Source organism: Passer domesticus, chromosome 2, assembly GCF_036417665.1.
Source record: "Passer domesticus isolate bPasDom1 chromosome 2, bPasDom1.hap1, whole genome shotgun sequence".
Taxonomy (NCBI): domain Eukaryota; kingdom Metazoa; phylum Chordata; class Aves; order Passeriformes; family Passeridae; genus Passer; species Passer domesticus.
In genome coordinates, this window is record NC_087475.1 from 16,804,378 (window position 1) to 16,822,503 (window position 18,126).

The 18,126-nt window shown below is 44.1% G+C and overlaps 2 long non-coding RNA genes across 3 annotated transcripts in view; both read right to left on the reverse strand.

Annotated features, from left to right (window-relative positions):
* LOC135293426 (uncharacterized) overlaps positions 1–18,126 on the reverse strand; it is an 82,207-nt gene that overhangs the window by 37,958 nt on the left and 26,123 nt on the right. The window lies entirely within an intron of this gene.
* On the reverse strand, positions 2,380–17,914 carry LOC135293423 (uncharacterized). 2 transcript variants are annotated; one of them, XR_010355549.1, is made up of 4 exons: positions 17,672–17,914; positions 6,693–6,788; positions 4,943–5,176; positions 2,380–2,554 (listed from the first exon to the last, which is right to left on the reverse strand). It is a non-coding gene; the product is annotated as an uncharacterized LOC135293423 (long non-coding RNA). The 2 variants fall into 2 exon arrangements; XR_010355550.1 differs by having other exon boundaries at positions 2,551–2,612.

Genomic DNA, 18,126 nt, shown 5'->3' on the forward strand with positions numbered 1-18,126 from the left:
ACTACACAGGCAGCAAATAGATTTGCTTTTTCTGTGGTAGGGCTTCATTAACAATTCACACAAAAAATCACCTAGCATTCAGTTATGTAGATAGGAGCAGTCATGGTGTGCAAACGTAAGCCTCCGCTTTGCAGTACTCAAACTCTGAGTTACAAGGTCGACTTCTGAATAAGGAAACCATCAGGAAAGGTCTTTCACAAATATTTTTTTTCCTGTAGCTTTTAACATGCCAATACAAAATACTGTGTAGAGGTCAAGTGTCAGTCTCTGAGCAAAAGCTCGATAGTCTTAGGAAATCTCATTCCTTAAAAACAAACTGTGGTGGCTGAGGCAATGCTTGCACACTTGAGGCCAGGCCCTCAATATGAGACACAGGATGTGTGCAGTGGCTGCTCTTTTGGTGCCATTGGGGATTCTCAGTGGGCTCTGCTGGGCTGGGTGCTCTGCCAGAGGGTCAGAGGGAAGCAGTGACCATGGATACTTGTTGGGATGTCCTGCTGCATCTCCAGTGGCTCCAGGTGCCTGCAGAACACAACAGAGCACTGCTGACCTTAGCAGCTTGTGCAGAAACAGCCACATTTTACCAGCTGAATACACCCCTGGACTCCACAGTGGTATTCACTAGATGTACACTGACTGCCATGAGACCCTAACCACCAGGATCACTCGTAGTCATCCATACAGTGAGCAGCTTCTGGATTTCTCTACCAGAAACTCAATCTCATCTTCCCCTGTGCTCCTTGGCACCTTTCATCCTGGCACTGAATTAATGAAATAGATATTTTTCTTGCCACAGCTACCCATTCAGCGTCAAAGAACAAGGTATACTATTTTCTGTGAGGTGTTTATTTTTTTGGTATGCAATGCAGGGAGCCATGAGGGCATGTGTGCCTTTTGGCCTGACCTCAGCAGAGCTCAGGGGTGTGCAGGGTGAGGTGTCATGTAAGTCACCATAAATAAAGACAAGGCACCAGCCAGCACCTGTCTTAAAGAGGCCACTTGCATCTCTGCCCATCTGCCTAAGAGGGAAAATAATTTTTAAGTGATTTTTCCAGACTGTGTCACATGGTAAGTCAGAGGGAAGAAGCCAACTTTTGTGGCTCAGCATCAGGAGCCCCTGGCCCTTTTTTCATCCTGCCTCCTCCTCCATGTAGCATAGTGCTCAAATCCCTCACCCACTGATTTTCAGAGGTGTAAGAGATGCCTGGGTGCACAGTGGTTTACTCCTGAGGGAATCAGCAAGCAGGATATGCTCAAAGCAGCAAAGAGGAACTTTAACACAAAGTACATGTACTGGCAAAGGACGTGTCAGTATCATGTAGAACACACTTGGCAAGGTGGTTTGCCATGCAACTAGAAGCTGTCCAGCTAAAGATGATCAGATACTTATCTGCCAAGGCACATTACCAGGGTAAGCTGAGCATGTAATCCAAGCAGATGACCCCACAGGGTACTTGTTTAACTGGCTCCATTTCTGCGAAAGCACTGGAGTCAGACAGTAAAAGAAACCTTTCCTCTTAGCTGGGATATAATTCCCTTGACATTCAGAGCGCATCACCAAAATGAGTTCCTCTCAGGTTTCTTACTGAACACTGACTTTGCTTTGGTAACCACAGCTGTGCCCAGGCCTGTAAGCACAAGTGGGGAGAACATGATGAGCTGGGAACATTTTTTTTTCAGAACACGAGAAAACAAAAACAAATACTAGAAGAGCAGACCAAATGAAAGCCAAGCCCTCAGCTGTACCCTGAAGACTGAGGCTGGTTCAGCTGGGAGCATCCCTGGGGCATGTAGTACCAGGGTACTTGAAGCAGGGGAACACTGTGTGCACTCTGCCCATGACACAGGCTTTGTTCTCTGACCTCAACACAATTTCCAGTTTGATGTAAATTTTCAGAGTGCAGTAGCTGATGACTTCCAGGAAACTGGACTGGATGATTCAATAATTACTTACAGTCTTATACTCCACATGGCTGGAAAGTATCCCACAAAGTCCTTATCACAGTCTTGTCGTGAGCTGGTACATTTATTACTTATTATGGAAATGGCAGTGCTGATAAAACTCACTATCTTTGGTCCCTGAAGCTCTCTTCTATCTGTGGCAAGATCTGATTTGCATTTTCTGTAGCTGGGATCCCTCCCAAGGGCTAAATCCTGGGAGCCAAGAGCAATACAGAGAAGAAACCGGGCCCAGAGCTTGTTTTTTTCTTCCCCAGTCTGAGATGCTGACACATGCTGAGGTGCTTTTGCAAAGTGCCTGATCTTCTTGTGTCTTGGTCAGCCCAGCTGCCAAACTCTGTAATAGCAGGATCTCACTGAGAACCATATGTTGCTGCTGAATTGTTTTGGGGAAAATTAAATTAAAACAATCCACAACAGTTGTTTTAATGCCATTTCTTGTTTGCTTGAAGCCTTGGTCCCAAATTACCTTTACACAATGGGAAGGTAAAGCCTACGGTTTCCAGTAACTTGAGGGACATGCTGGACACTCAGGAATGGCTGCTGATGGGCAGCACAGAGACTCCCAGCCCTGGGAGAGCTCTTGAGAGGGAAACTGAAAAAAAGGTGAAAAAATCCAGGAAGAATGGCAGCTTCACTTGCTTTAAATTCACCTAAAAGCAAAAATTACATTGCATTACATGTCTTTCTCCAGAAAAACATCTTCAAGCCAGTGGTTAACTTCATTCCACAGATTTTTTCCTTCCTCACTCCCACTCCCAGTATTTTTCTGCATATGTGGTTATCAAAATAGGGGTACCTTCAACCCACAGGACTAAGCCTCATGCTCACAAACCCAAATGTGCAGGTTATCACTGCTGTAGGACATGGAGAGCTGTCAGATTAGCAATTGACTTGAAAGCACAGACCAGAATTCCCATGGAGGAGCGGGTTTCTCTTGATAATGAGATAGTGGGTAGAGCTCTGGGGTGTTTGTCAGACTGAGCACTGGCATGGATGAGACACCCAAAGTGCTCAGACTGCTGACTCCTGCAGCCTTGACCTCCTGATCCTGTGCTTGGCACAGGCAAAGAGGACTGGCATGTTCAGTCCTTTGCTGAGAGGTAAAGCTTGACAGCAACTAATGTAACAAAATGTATTTAAGGCAAACAGAGAAAAAACACATTTATTTGTTTTATGGAGACAATGAGAATACAGATAGATTTTTGTATTCTCATAACATTGGGGAGTTCTGAGAGTACAAAGCTCTTTCCAGGCTGGGTAAGAGACCTTCACTTTTAAAACAAACCCCAATATGATAATGGTTCCTTACACACGTATTTCCCTCCCATGATTTTACACTGAATAAGTAAGAGAGAGAATGGAAAGAACCCTACAGCACAGGCAGAAGTAGCTGATATGTCCAGAGCCATGCTTTGTCTACTGCTGTTTATGTACATCAGTTGTTTGTTTGCAGCCATTAGTGTAAGATCTCATTTGTATGACAGTGTTGTATCTCCTCCCTTTTATTAGCACTGGAGCTGGATTCTGAGTTGAGAGCACTGTCCTTTCTTGTTATTCATGCAAGGCCCGCTGATAATAATGATGTATGTGGTGGTGGGTGCTCAGGGCTCCCATGGTGGTGGTGTGGGTTCCCTGGGGAGCAGAGCAGAGCAGAGCAGAGCTGATGGTGCCCTGAACAGCACAGCTACTACCCCAGAGGCCACCTAAATCTGCTGGGCTGGTGTGCCTGTTTGCAGTTCTCTGGGCCTGCCCTGGGATGTCAGTGTGGGAAGGGCACTTGGCAGCCTCAAACCCCCTGGTCCAATGAGGGACCATGGGCACATCTCAGGGATGCTGTGGGGGGCTTGCCTGGCTCCCCATTTCCTTCCTGCCAGCCTGCAGGCTGGGAGTGTTGGGGCTCCCAAGGGGACTATTACACTTCCCTCTTGGATTGTCCCTCAGTGAAGAGATCTGCTTAGGCTTGGGTCATGTTTGGTTAGCATCTGGGAAAGTTAGAAAGGTCATTCTTTTTATTTTTTCCCTGCAAGATTTCCTCTCCACTAGAGGCTCAAGACCAGGGAGGAGACACCTCTGCATGTCTGGTTCATAAGGCCTTCGCCTCAGAGCTGTTTTCTCAACAGTGCTCCATCAAGGGCAGCCTTTGTCTGGGCTGGGATAAAGGCACTTCCCTAATTAAGTTAGCTTAACCACCACTTGGGAAATACAATGTTCACTAAACTCATCCACAGCCAGGCACTGACGAGGATCGCAGCTATTCTGTGGGAATGGAGCACACGTCAATTATCCCCAGAATTTCAAAGCTGCAAAACCCAATAGTTTCCTTGGCAAAGTCTGCCAGGCATGACATGACTGCTACTCGCACTCCACACATTTCCTAATGCAAAGGATTGGACAACCTCAAATACCGATTCCAAGAATAGCAAGGGCAAATGAACTGCAAATTACTAAATTCCTTTTATTGCTGGGAGCTACAAAGTAATTTAAATTAGTTTCAGTCTGAAGTGAACTGTGGGGCAAGCTGGGAAAATTATATAAGTGGTGACATTTTAGAAACACCTTTTATGATCATTTAAAGAAAATATTTAATCTCACACCAGGGTATTTAGTAGTCTTAGGAAAGATACGTTTGTAAAAAATTATGGCTTTCTGTACATGCATACATGCAACACATTTAAATGGACATGTACACACACGTGTGTGCTTTAACCTGTAATGGAAACTGGATATTTTTCATTCACTTAGCAGCTAGCTTTTGCAGGGAAAGGGATAGCAAGTGACCCTAAGAGAACTTATGTTTTTATGGAAAACTGCCATTAACATTAGACTTGATTACATAACACTCCTTTCCTCTTTCCCACATTCTCTGATGTAGGTTGGTTTACTAAATGCATAGGTAAAATAATGATTTTCTACATTCTTCAAACAGTTTCCTGCTCCAGGAACTCCTTTTGGCTCCCTATGGTTTTGATTAACATCCTACCTGTGACTTCTGCAGATCAGTGCTGGTTTGCTTCTGCAGGCAAAGGAGAGAGGGGAATAAGCTCCAGCACCTGGCACTGAATCATTGCAGCTGGAGTGGAGAAGTCATAAAATGCACTGCCTTTTAATGAAATAGGATAGAGGGAATAGATGCTTCCCCTCTCTTGCAGCATCACTGCAAAAATAATTCGTCCGTGCTGAGTGGTGTTGGCTTCACAAGTTCTACATGTCACAGCTAGAGCAGATGCAAAAAGACAACAATAAGGATAGTGATAATAATAATAAAAAAATAAAACCAGAAAATTGTTGGAAATCTTTCATGCTGTCGTGCTTTCTTTCAATGAAGGGAGGTTAAATCTTCAGCCAGCCGAAAAGCGAAGGATAGGATTTGTCCCTCTTACAAATAATGGATCAGTGACTGCAAACACTGGATGCAATGCGTAGTTGCAGAAAGCTTTCAGTCAAGTGGAGATAAGTTCTTCATGGTACAAGGCACTTTCTGTGACCTCAATGTCCTAAATGTAAAGCAATACAGTGTCATAGAAATCAGAGTGCTGAAAGGAGCGAGGGTGCAATTTCAAAGGGGAATGTCTAGGGTCATGGAAGTGGCATGGACTAACCCATGCTTTATTGGAAGGTTTTGTGTGCATGTGTTCAATAATTTTATCTTTCCTGGAGTCTGAAACTGTGCAATTTCTGTTCTGCTCCTCCCTGTGTAATTCACTTGCTTTCCCTGTCTGGTATCTGGGCTGCAGGCAGGTAAAGATGGGTGGGAGGGGGTGGATCAGTGCCCCCAGGGACTCCTCCTGGGAGGGGAACTGGCGCAATATCCCAGTCTGGAAGCAAATTTGAAACAAGCAGAGGTGATATCAGGAAGAAAGTGTTAGCACCTGGGTGAGTACAGGATGACCTCCATGGCTGTCTGGAACGAGATGGTGGGGGTGTGAGGCAGCTTTTCCTAAACTGTCTGTTCTGAGAGGTTAGACAGAGCTCTGGACCATGACATCTGGGGACATCCTAGGGCAGAGGGTCACAACTTCGGCCCCTCACAGACCTAGGGCTGCTGAGATCAAGAGAAACTATGACCAGGGAGCTTCCTTCCAGCTAGTCCTTAGCTAGCCCAAAGAACGCCCAGGAGCTTTCTGAGTTAAGACCAAACAAATGAAGACAGCAGAAGACAAATTGCTCTGGAGGCAAAGGGGGCCTTGGCTCATCATATTATTGCAAGGTATTATTACATTGCATTTCTACTAAGTAATAATATTAGTAATACACAGAGGATTAAAGCCTCAACTTTTTTCCCAGGCAAATGTCCTAAGTCAGAAGTTCATAAGGAAGCACAGATAAAGAGATGAAAGAGCTATGGAACACATGAATGAGTAGACTGGGAGAAAGGCACAAGAAACCTGGAAGCCCAGGTGAAGAGGAAGTATCACTGGGATTAATTTTAAGAAGAAAATATAAAGTTACTTTATCTTAGATGGAAAAGAAAATAGGGGTATTTGGATAAGAGTACAGATTTTCAAGCATATGTGACTCTTTTGCACCAACTGCGATAGAGCTGGCATGAGAGGGATAAAAAAACAGTATAAAAGACCAATTTTCCTTCCCCCTGAACAGGCCTGGTGCATATGACAAACACAGAATCACAGAATTAATTAGGTTGAAAAAGTCCTCTGAGATCATCAAGTCCAACCTGTAAGATCATCAAGTGAAACCAAACACTGCCAAGTCCACCACTAAAACTTCACCTGAGCTCCCTGCAGAGGTAGCAGATATCACAGAGGGTGATGTTAACCCATTGGAATTACTGTCAGTCTTCTTGTCCAAGATGCAGCAGGCAGATGCTACAATAAGAAATATGCAAGAAAAAATGAACAGAAACACATTGGGATGTCCTAAGGGCACAGCACATGTCCTAAACCTGCCCTAAACCTCCACCCTGACCCCAGAGTCATCATGCCCAATGCTTGCAAGCAATACTCTGCCTGTGGGTTTGCAAAGCAGCAGCTTTATTCTGGTCATTTAAGACTAGCAAGGAGATAAGAAGGAGAGAAAAAAACACTATGTATATTTTGTCTCAAAAAATAGTACTGATAAATAATGTAGACCAAAGTTATTTTGATTTTTTACTAGAGGTGTAAAAAAACCAAATTCTTTATGTTTTTCTGCCAGTCCTCCCCAGAAATAGACTTTAAATTCACCTAGAACTGACTGTGCAGACAATCTTACTTTTAAAGGAGTCAAATTACATCTAACTGAGCTAGGGCTGAGCTCAATAACCTATCAAAAACTGATAGGAGCTGAGAGGAGACAGCAATTTCACAGAGCAGCCAGTTTTCACTAACTGCAAGCTGAATTTCTAGTAATAATGGCAGAACTGGAAAATGTCATATTACAATTTCAGTGTCCAGATCCACTTCTCTGCTGCATGTTATAATACTGGAATTTATGCTGTTGTTCTTTTTAAAAAACCTGGGGATAGGAGTTTGTTTTCATAATGTCTGTGCATGATTAACAAACCCTTAGTTTAAATTTCAGTACCAAAAGTCAGTCAAGAGATACAGTGCAATGATAGTGCGTCTAGTGCTGAAGAATATTTTTTATGAAGGGAAAATCCAGACACCTCAGAAGAGGATGCAATCAGAGAGAGTTACTTCCAGATGGAACAGACCCTTTGGAGTTGAGAAAAGTGGATAGCTGGCAATGAATAATTTCATGGACTGAGTGTTCTGTTACTACCTGTGGACAGTGAAAGAGTGGGCTGCAGGTCCTCCAGATATACTTGATTATCTGAATGACATTGCAAGTCTTAAATTCAGAGGCTCAGTTGATTCCTAACACTGTTCTACAGGTGTTCAATATTTGAAAGCTGCAAGGTGGTCATCATCACCCTTCTGGGATGTAGGACACCATTTTTGATCTCCTGATTTCTGCCATGCTGATATTTCAACAGGAATTACCATTCCTATAAGATTAATTTTTCCCTAGTCCTTAGGCACATTTTTGAATACAATTTCCATAAATGCCCATGCCAAAAAAAGTGCTGTATAAGTATGGAACAGGGCAAACACAGGAGAAACCATGACTTATGCACTTCTGTTTGAAGCAGTCTGGGTGTTGTTCCTAGAAATTCTTTACACAGTATGTACAACATTTCACATTAAAACATTTTGATTATGTTTTTTAATACCATTACCTGCTTTACTGCTGTGTAGTTATACTTACACACTGAGGACAAATAATTTTGAAAGGCAGGACAGCAAGGGGAAATCAATCAGTTTGGAAAGAGTTAATGCTTTCAAATAATGTTCATTTATTGCTATTGTGCTTGATAGAAATGCTTCCTGCTTGCTTTCTGAAACCATTACAGCACACCTATACCTTTTTGGGTTATTGCACCTGCAGGCCAGGTAGAGACGGGTATTTCTGTGCAGCTCAGGGACATGATTTGTGGTTCAAGCTGATTTGGGAGGTTGAACCTTCTGCCAATCAACCTTTTTGATGAAATCCTATTCTTCTTATTCATGATTTTATTTTCATGCCCACTCTGTCCCATGGAGGACTCAGATCAGTGAGGGGGAACCTGCATGCCAGTCCCCAGGGCAAGGAGAGGTGTGGGGAGGGGATGCTCAGGCAGGTGGGCTGGGGTGCCCAGCTCAGGGACAAAGCTGTGCTCTGGCTGGGCTGCTGCAGGTGCCTCGGTGGGGTTAGTTTGTACTAAACAAAACCAAGAGGTAGCAGTAAAAGGGCAGGTTCAAAAGGTTGCAGATAGAGGTCTGCCTTGGAGTCAGTGCTGCCCTGCTGAGCTCCTGTGCTCTGCTTCTGAATTTGAATGTCATGATAAGATAAAAGCAAAAGCAGGTTTGTATTAGGCTGAGCAAACAAAAAGAGAGCAGGACTTTTCCATTTAAAATCCCAGCCAATGCAAAGTGTCTAATTTCCCCTACCCTTTTCAGGCTGCAGCACAAACCAAGCTATCTCAGCACGGTTGTTGACACCTACTGAAATAAAAATGCATGAAGTAATCTTTGTGAAGGTCACAGTGACCTTAGTGCTTAGCACAAAATTCTCACTTAAGCTGGGGTTTCTGGCACATCCTTGTCTGTAGCTAGGGAACCAGGCATTTTGCTCGATAGAGACATGATCTTCCCTTGGCTTTGCTCATTCCCAGCCCAACTTGGCTGTGCCAGAAGTACAGTTGGGCTGAAAAATGGCTGCTGATCAGACAAAGCAAATTCAAGGACATGGCTCAATGCAAACGCTGGGAAAATGCTGCATCACTTTCGAACAAGTTGAACCAACTTGTGCTTTCCTCTTTGCCAAATGAAATAAGGATCAGTTGCAAAGATATGAATGAAGTGCATTTTTGCTTGAGTGAAGACAGTGGGGTAGCAAATAAAGGGTAATTTCTAAAAGAGTCTGGAGATTTTGAATCACAGCAAGACTCCAGGAACCTGAACTCTGCAGGTCATTTCAAAAACTTCATTGTAATGTGTTTCTCTAACTGTGGTAGAAGTGGAAACAGCTACAAAATTTGACATCTCAAAACTTGGCTTCAGCATGGATTTTCCTTTAAAAATAAAGATTTGTTTTGAATAAAGTGTACCAGTGCTCTTAGGACTACTCTGAAATATGAAGTACTAGTGATGAGGATTGAAGTGCGTCTCTCCACTGACATTTTTCCACTCTTCTGAATACTGTGCTGCCATTAATACCCAATACTACCAAAAAAGCCTCCAACTTACCTTGCAAAAAGACAGTGTTTTAGAGCAAAAGGGAAGGGAGCCTGTGCTCACAGGGCCTGTCTATGTTATGAAATTGCCCTTTGCAGCATCCCAGCCACATCCTTGCCCTCTGCTGCCCAGGCACAGAGTTCAGGGAAGAAGGCTGAAGGATGGAAAAAGATATGCACAGCTTTTCCTGCAACCCAAACAACAGGACCTGAGTGCTAAGGGAAGCCTTAACTATTGGGTTTTAACCCTTTCAACGTAGACAAGGTGTTATCAAAAATGTGTGCAACACCTCCTTCAAACTAGTGTTGGATATTTTTAGCTCATTTTTAAAAAATTATATATGGAAGGAAATCTCCATCTCTCTTCATATATGCTTTAAATAATGAGCCCTGAGTCATGCCTGCAGCTCTTCACCTTAGAAAGGAAGTGTTTAACACAGTCACATAAAAATGTAGGATATTGGGAGGTGTTACTGATTGTGATAAAATCCCATTACAGTGATAAGCCAATACAACATAACAAGAGAGTTGTACAGTTAAACACAGCCAAATAACCCTGGAGCAAAAGAAAAAGAGGCTTGTGGAATGGAGCATGGCACAAATGAACACAAACAACAAATGCAGTAATGAAAGCCACACATGAAAGATCAAGAAAAGGGTCTCTTTCCCAGGGGCAGCATAGAAAGGAGGGGACAGAAATGCTGTGCTGCAGCACCAAGCCAAGAGCCACCTTAGGGACAGCACAGTATCTACCAGGGCCCTGGGTCAAGGCAAGAGGGCCCCATCTGGCCAAAATATTGATTCTGAAAATCAAAATGCTATTTTCCAAGCCACCACCATGTCAGTGCAGAGAGATAAATCCACATGTGAGAATACTGAGAATTCACCTGACAGCACCTTGGGATCATCTTCATCAGGTCAAAACAAATACCATCTCAGGCCAGGCAAGGTTTCCCTGTTGAGTTTGATGAGATCTAATTAAGACATTAACATCCAGGAAAAAGAATGCCATACTGACTGGTAAGAAGGAATGGCTGAGAAACAAAACCCCAGATATTTACAGAATGCTTAACTTGGTGTTGAAGTGCTCAAAAAACCTGACTTTCTTTTATTTGTGTGAATTGCTTTATCAAACTGATGGTTAATGCAATGAATTGATCAAAGCCATTGCTTCTGGTGAATACACAGCCATGCCACTGAGTAAGATGACATTGTTTTCACAGAAAAAGGAGACTTCCCACAATAACAGCCAAAATCTATACTGGAAGGGAACTGAGGCATCTTGTCAGCAAAATACTCCTTTTTTTGGTTTAAAAAAAGGAAGTCTTACCAGCTACAGTAATTAACATGCAATGAAACTTGAATGGGTGCCAGAGGATCTACAGTAGCACAGTGAACAGTCAGAAAACTCAGACAAGAACTTAGTGTTCCTGCCTCGTCATGCTTCTTTCCTCCACGTAGGTGGACAGACTGAAATGGGCTGTGTGACCTCCTTCTGTCAGAAACTATTATTCATGTTATGCCACCAATGCCCCTGGCTAGCTCGGCTGCCAGATCTTACATTAGGAAAAAAAAAATAGTCATTGGGTCCTTTTCATCTCTCAGGACTGGCCACTGCCACGGGCCTTGACATAAAAGCCATGCTCAGTGGTGGACCAGCAGGGCCAGCCCTGGGGTCCTGCTGGGATTGCAGTGGGAATTGCAAAAGGAATCACAGTGAGAAGTGCACTGGGAAATGCAAGGAGAATCACAGTGGGAATCAGAGTGTAAATTATACTGGGAATTGCAATGGGAATCACAGGGAGAAGTGCATTGGGAGTTGCAAAGTGAATTGCAATCACAGTGGAAATTGAACTGGGAAATGTTCTGAGAATTGCACTGTGAATCACACTGAGAATTGCAAAGGGAATTGCAACAGGAATTCCAGTGGGAGTTGCCCACCTGCAGCAGGGGAGTCCATAAAACCTCAGTGTGGCTCTGAGTGTTTCCCCACTGAGGGAAGGGGGCAGCCCATGACTTATGGCAGCACCTTTGGCCCCAGGCTGGTGAAACTGGAGGGCAGCTGGCACCACGACGAGCCCCCATGGTTGCCAGGGCTGGGAAGGCAGCAGGGTGGCTTTGAGCAGGGACCCTGCAGGTGCTGGAGGGCTGCCCTGTGACCAAGCTACCCCGGGGACCCCTCTGCATAGGGGCTGGCAGCTCTCCTCAGAACCATGCTCATGTCCAGCCCTGCATGCCTGGCTCCACATTAGCTACTGCCTGATCATCTGCATAAGCAATCAAAAATAATTCAAAATTCAGGCTGGACACAGTTAAGCGTCCCATTGAGCACTGGATGTGTGGGAAGTGGGGCCAGGGCAGCCTTTTAAAAGGTGGTTGGGGTGGTTGTGCTACCTCTTGGTGAAGGTACATAGTCTGAGCAGGAGTTAAAAGCAGATTTGTCTCATGAGTGAGGATGTTTATGGTCCGCTCTGGCATCTTGTGAAATGAAACAGAGGCCTACATGCAGGGAAGAGATAATTTTTGGTGCTGCAGCCATCTAGGACAGCAGAGAACTCCCACCTTTGAGAGGCTAACTAGCTCCCAGTGTTCACAGTAAGGACATGTTTATCTTGTTTTCATTTGGGCTCTGAGTGAGGAAAGTAATAAAAAATAACTCTTCGGCGTGTTCTTGCACTTTGTGTGTGTTTTTGCAGGAATTTACAGACACCTGAAAAGGATATTGCAAAATGACCTATGATCCTTAACCTGCAGTACACACAATAAATCTGCCACCCTAAGCATTGCCAGCCTTTTTGAATGAAAGGCTGCATTATAACAACACATGTGTATGGCTACAGGGCTGTATATCTTACTGGACCTCATACTCCAATCAACATTTAAAAATAAAAGAAAAGCAATATAAAACTATCTACGCATAAATTCTCTTGCAATGATTTGGCTCTCCCTTCCCCTAGCCCCTTTCCATCCTGACTGATGGCTTTATCATACAAAGGACAGTAATAAACATCCTAGCTAAGCCAATGAACTTCTCTCACAAGTAAATACCTCCTTGGAAGATGCCAGGTAAAACCAAGAGAAGAGTAATGACTCTTTCTCCATTTATTCCATGTTAATGAAATAACTGGTCATCAGACTGTAGGCTTGGATGTGACAGATTCCCAGTTTGTATCTGGACACCAAAACAGACTTAAATGGGAGAAGAACTAGTTAGCATCTTTAAAAGGAAATATGTTGACAAGTGCTGTAGGCTCAGGGTAGCACTACAGGAGTATCTTTTGATTAACTTTTTGCTTAATTCTTTTGGTTTATCAGATGATCTGAAGAAGAATCCAAATATAGGGCTAGATCAAATTTAAATAATTTTACTTGATTTCCCTCACCAAAATAAAAAGAAGAAAAGATAATTTTCAATTTTAGTAAAACAACCTAAAATATTGCATGCTGGTTATTGTTCATTTCACAAAAGCTGATGGAGTAAAAACTGGATTCACAAAACTTCCTGCAAAATTTCCTTGTGCCCAGTTCAGCTCAAGGAGCAGTCAATATTTATTGGGAACTCAACCTCACATCCACTGTCTGCCTGAGAGGATTCAGCCCATCCTCTAGGACTGCAATCCAACCACTGGGATCCTGTACTCCAGGATGAGCTCAGCCTTTTCTACTAAAGCCTTCTTTCATTTGTGATATGAATATTCATTAATCCAGAAAACAAAGCACTTCCTAACTCATTGGTTAGGCCCCTCTAAGAAGGAGAAGACCTTAATAGGTTGCTCATGCACAGGTTCTCCACTAATAATAATAATAATAATCATCATCATCATCATCATCATTGTCATCATCATCATCATCTAGTTGCTGATGTGACTTTCACTAACTTATCAAAGCATTAATTTCTTCCAATCTTTCAAAAAAATCAGCAATACAGTGTACCTGTCTTCCCCTTGGCTGTACTGAGGTCCCTTTCTTATCTCTTACTTCCTAAACCTGGCTATATATCTGGTGAGATAACATATACACACACAGAGCTATGACAATACTTCTCTCACATGTATGCAGAGATGCACTGGATGCCCTGAAATCAAGTGCTGTAAAACTGCAGTGAAGAACAAAGAGAAGCCCCCAACATCTGATTTCACTTGATATCCCTCCATTGTTATGCTGATATTTTTCATTTGAGCACAATTTTGACAGTGTTTTGAGTCTAAAAACTTATAAACCAATGAATATTGTGAATTGCCTATAAATTTTTTTGAAACATTGAAACCATTTTCATTGGAGACCACTGATGATTTTGTTTTGACTATCCAAGTATTTTGCATATTCTGGTATTTAAAATAATCGTCTTGTGGGGGGAGGCTTTAGTACGGCAAGAGGACTGACAATTGACCACAAATTGTTGTAGTTTTTCCAAAAGTCTCAACATTTCCCTCCCAAAAAACTTAGTGGCAACAGTCAATGTTTTCTATGAAACAGTCTGCTTCAGACAAATCCTGCACATTGTGCCAAGAAACCGTGCAACCAAATTTTTTAGCCAGCTGTCAAGGTCAGGCAGGCTATTTCCCAGAAAAGAATGTGAAGGAAGAAATAAAAAGAAACCAATCATACCAGCAAATGCTGCCCATCTTGAGCTGTACCTTCAGAAGGTTTGGCCACAGGACTGAAGAGGCATCCTCATGTCCTGTCTGGGATTCTGGTGCAGCAGAGGGCTCTCAGGCCTGCCAGTTGAAGGGGTTACTGCAGCTTGTGCTTTCACAGAGGGGTGGGAGCTGACAGGAGCCTTGCAGGGCTTCAGGGGGCTGCCTCAGGTCCCTGTGCAGAGGGGATCCCAGGGGAGCACCCACCCCACCTCCAGACCTTGCCCCTCGGTGCACTGCTCTTGCCCTGGCACTTGTCACTGTGGACAATTGCAAACCCACCCCTTTCTCCCTGCTGCCCCCCTCCCCCTCCTTCCCCTCCTCCCCACATCTTGATTTTGAGACACACAGCTCCAGATGGGACGGGTTTCATGCCAGCCCTCTTTCCACCCAGGGCTGATTAAACTGTTCTTTAGGCAGTCTCTCCAAACTTTAGGGGATGTGGAAGGAGAAAACAGGGGATGGGATGGGTGGTCTTTTAGTGCTGGCTGGGGGGAATGAACTGTGGGGGCTGGGCAGAGCCCCCAGGGATGCTCCCAGACTTTGCCAGCACTTCGCCCATTTTCCTGCTTTATTAAGAGAAGATAAATGGCTGAAGAAATGTTTGCTGGAAAATAAAAGAGACGAAGAGATTTCCAGCCTCCTCTCAGCTTCCCTGCAGGGTGAGACTCAGAATGCTGAGCCAGGAAGGCCAGCAGTATGGGGAGGGAGCACTTCTGGGCTGGCCCTCCCAGCATGCGCTTCCCAGATGTGCTGCATCGGGCACGTCAGGATGGGCTGATTTACTGCATCTGTACAGGCCATCTGCAGGGTAGGAGAGAGCCTGTGTGATAAACATCCCAGCCACGCTGCCCTCATGGCACGTGCACTGCAGAGATGATTTATTTGCAAGGCCCTCTGTCCAGCATTTCTGGGTATCCAACAGAGACATAATGCCAGCTGGACTGTTGGAAAAATATCCAAAATCCTCAGTCCTACCTATGCAACATTTCCAGGTAGAAAAATAGCCATATGCACAGAAGCCACTGCAGCACTGCTGTTGCTGTCAGGCTGAAGGTGTATTGCTGACACCTGCTCCTGCAGCTCCTGCTTGCATAAATGGCTTGCTGAAAGCACTGAGGAACCTCACTGGGGTCCTTGACTGCCAGATTTACATCCCATGTGTTTTTTCTTTCCCGGCTCAAGGCATGCATAACTCACTAGCAAATGTGGCTTGACAATGGCAGACAGAGGAAACTGCTATGGGCCAGCTGTTATTTGGTGTGGCTTCTGCTTCCTACCCTAATTAGGATGAGGCAACACCCCAAAAAGTAAGGAAGCCAACAAAGCAATCCAGGGGAGATATAGCAGATGGGGTTGTCTGTACGGATCCCTCATCCCACCCACAGCACTGGAAGGCTTTTTAAAGCGAGTGTTTTAAAATGCTGCAGGGTCCCAGCTCTGAGTGGCCAAGGATGTATTGCTATAATTGTCGGGTGGATGATTCACGGCTTTGCACTTACACCATTAAAGGTAGCATTAGCACCAGGACCCTTTATGCAGCAACATTAGCGAATGCTGAAAAACATTCCTCTGAAAGGGCTTTGTCACCTTCCCTTGGTCGTGAAACAGACTCTTACACCAACCCCGTACATTTCAATTACTATACACTGGCATTTCTACCTCTTTCCCCAACTCATAAAAATCACAGCCAATAAACACAAATCACCACCTGAAGGAGTCGGTGCTTTCCTCCCACTTTAATATACTTGCCCATACTTCAAAGAAACCCGGAGAGATTCTCATATCGGCAGTGCCTAGGCTGCCTAGTCCTAGGCAAGGATTAGCCATGTGTGCACTTGAACAATCTGCTCTTGGTTTGCTTTAACATGGTTTTTATCCCTCTAAATCACACTCAGCCGTATGACCTGACAGCAGACTAATACATGACCTGTTCCAGGGAAAGAGGGTGTGGAAGGGCAGGAGATTTTGCTGTTTTCTTGTTCAAATTGGAAGAACCCTGCATCTTGCCAGGTGAGCTCTTTTCTCAAGACAAAATATAATTCCCCCTTTGTTTCCCAGTGGTAGCTATATTGCTGTATTTTAAGATGGCAAGACAATGGCAATGACTTTGAGGCTCCATAACAGGAAGCTTTACTGGGAACTACCAAGGGCGAGACAGGCACCACTGAAAATATATGTAACATTGCAAAAAAAGAGGGCAGCTAACAGGCAGGCACTAGTAACAGGAGAGGCAATGTAAATACCTCAGTGCCAGACCCATCATCAGCCTGTCTCTGTTTTTCAGGGGGCTCGGGCTGGGTTTCTTAGGCATTGGTGCAGCATTGATTTCACCTGCCTGCTGTGCTAGCAGCTGGGGAGAGATGGCAGGCAGGAGTCAGGGAAGCCTGGCAGAAGCACTGCCTCCCCAGCTGGATTTTTCTCACTCTGTCCCAGCACTGTACTACTGGAGAGCTGGGATTTGGACAATGCCAGTGCTGTGGAGCAGGAAAACAAAAGTAGCTTTTCATTCAGGGCTCTTGCGCAAAGCAGTGGCACTTTGAAACTTTCCAAGTGCTGCATGGGAGTTTAGCGTGTGACTCCCATTAAAGTCGGTATGAGTCATGTGGCAAACAACCCCAAACACTTTGAAGATATACTGCAATTTATGTTTTTCTGATCTCCTCAAAAACCCAAAAACAAACAAAAAAACACTCCCCCCCCAAAAAAACCCAGAAAAAAACCCCCACAAAAAAACCAAAAAAAAAAAAAAAAAAAAAAAACAACAAACCCAACCCACAAACAAACAAACAAAACCTCAACATAAGTAAATAAATAAATACATAACTAACTAGATAAATAAATAAATAAATAAACCCAAAACCGAACTCTTGTGGACTGGGACAGCTTTTCCAAAGCACTTCTCTTTCCATGTTTGCTCCTAGACATAAATCATAGCAGGAAGGAGCACGATCAGGCTGTTAGTTGGTGATGGCAGAACAATGGCTGGGCAAGGGGGAAAAATAGGTGTGAAAAAGAAATGCTGGTGAAAATGATATATTGATTACTTAAGCCTTGTACTAAAGTACTGACTGGACCCAGGTGGATTTCAATTCAATACAATACAAAAGCCTTCCATGGAAAAGCTGAAGTGTTTAACAGAAACCGGAGAGAAGGTGTACTCCTGGGTTTGCACCAGTGCCAAACATTCCTGGAAAGATGGCTGATCAGGGGAGCTGAAGGCATGTGGGTCTCACTGCCCCCTTCCCACATGATCAGATCTAGCAGGGCCACTTAGCTTTGGTGCTACATTTGGGACTGGTGGCCCTTTAATAAGGATGAAACCCAGCCCATGTTGTGTGGCTAAATGAGAGCTCACCTTTTCACAAGTCCAGGCTTGAGGTTCAATTTGAAATTGTCAGGAATATGTTCCTTCTGGGTCCCTGCTGTCACTGGTGGGCTAAGGGACAATGTCTCAGTCAGAGGAGTGCTGGGATATCACATGCTGCAAAATCCTCTGCAGAGCCATAAATCCTGTCCTCCAGCTCTGCTGTTAGAGTGCCAGGGGAGGCAGGCAGGCAATGGTGCTGTCCCCTCTGTGACACTGTGACACGCTGCTACTGACCAGCACTCCCAGGTGGACATCACCTATGTGACCTCAGCCTCCATGTCCTGGCACCTCTCAAAACATTTGCCTCATAGTGCTTCTCAAAAAAAAAAAAAAAAAAAAAAAAAAAAAAAAAAAAAAAAAAAAAAGTGTTTGCATCTTGCTGGCCCCTATGGAGCCACCATAAAAAGGGATGAAGGATTTATCACTGCAGAGGCAGAATAGCA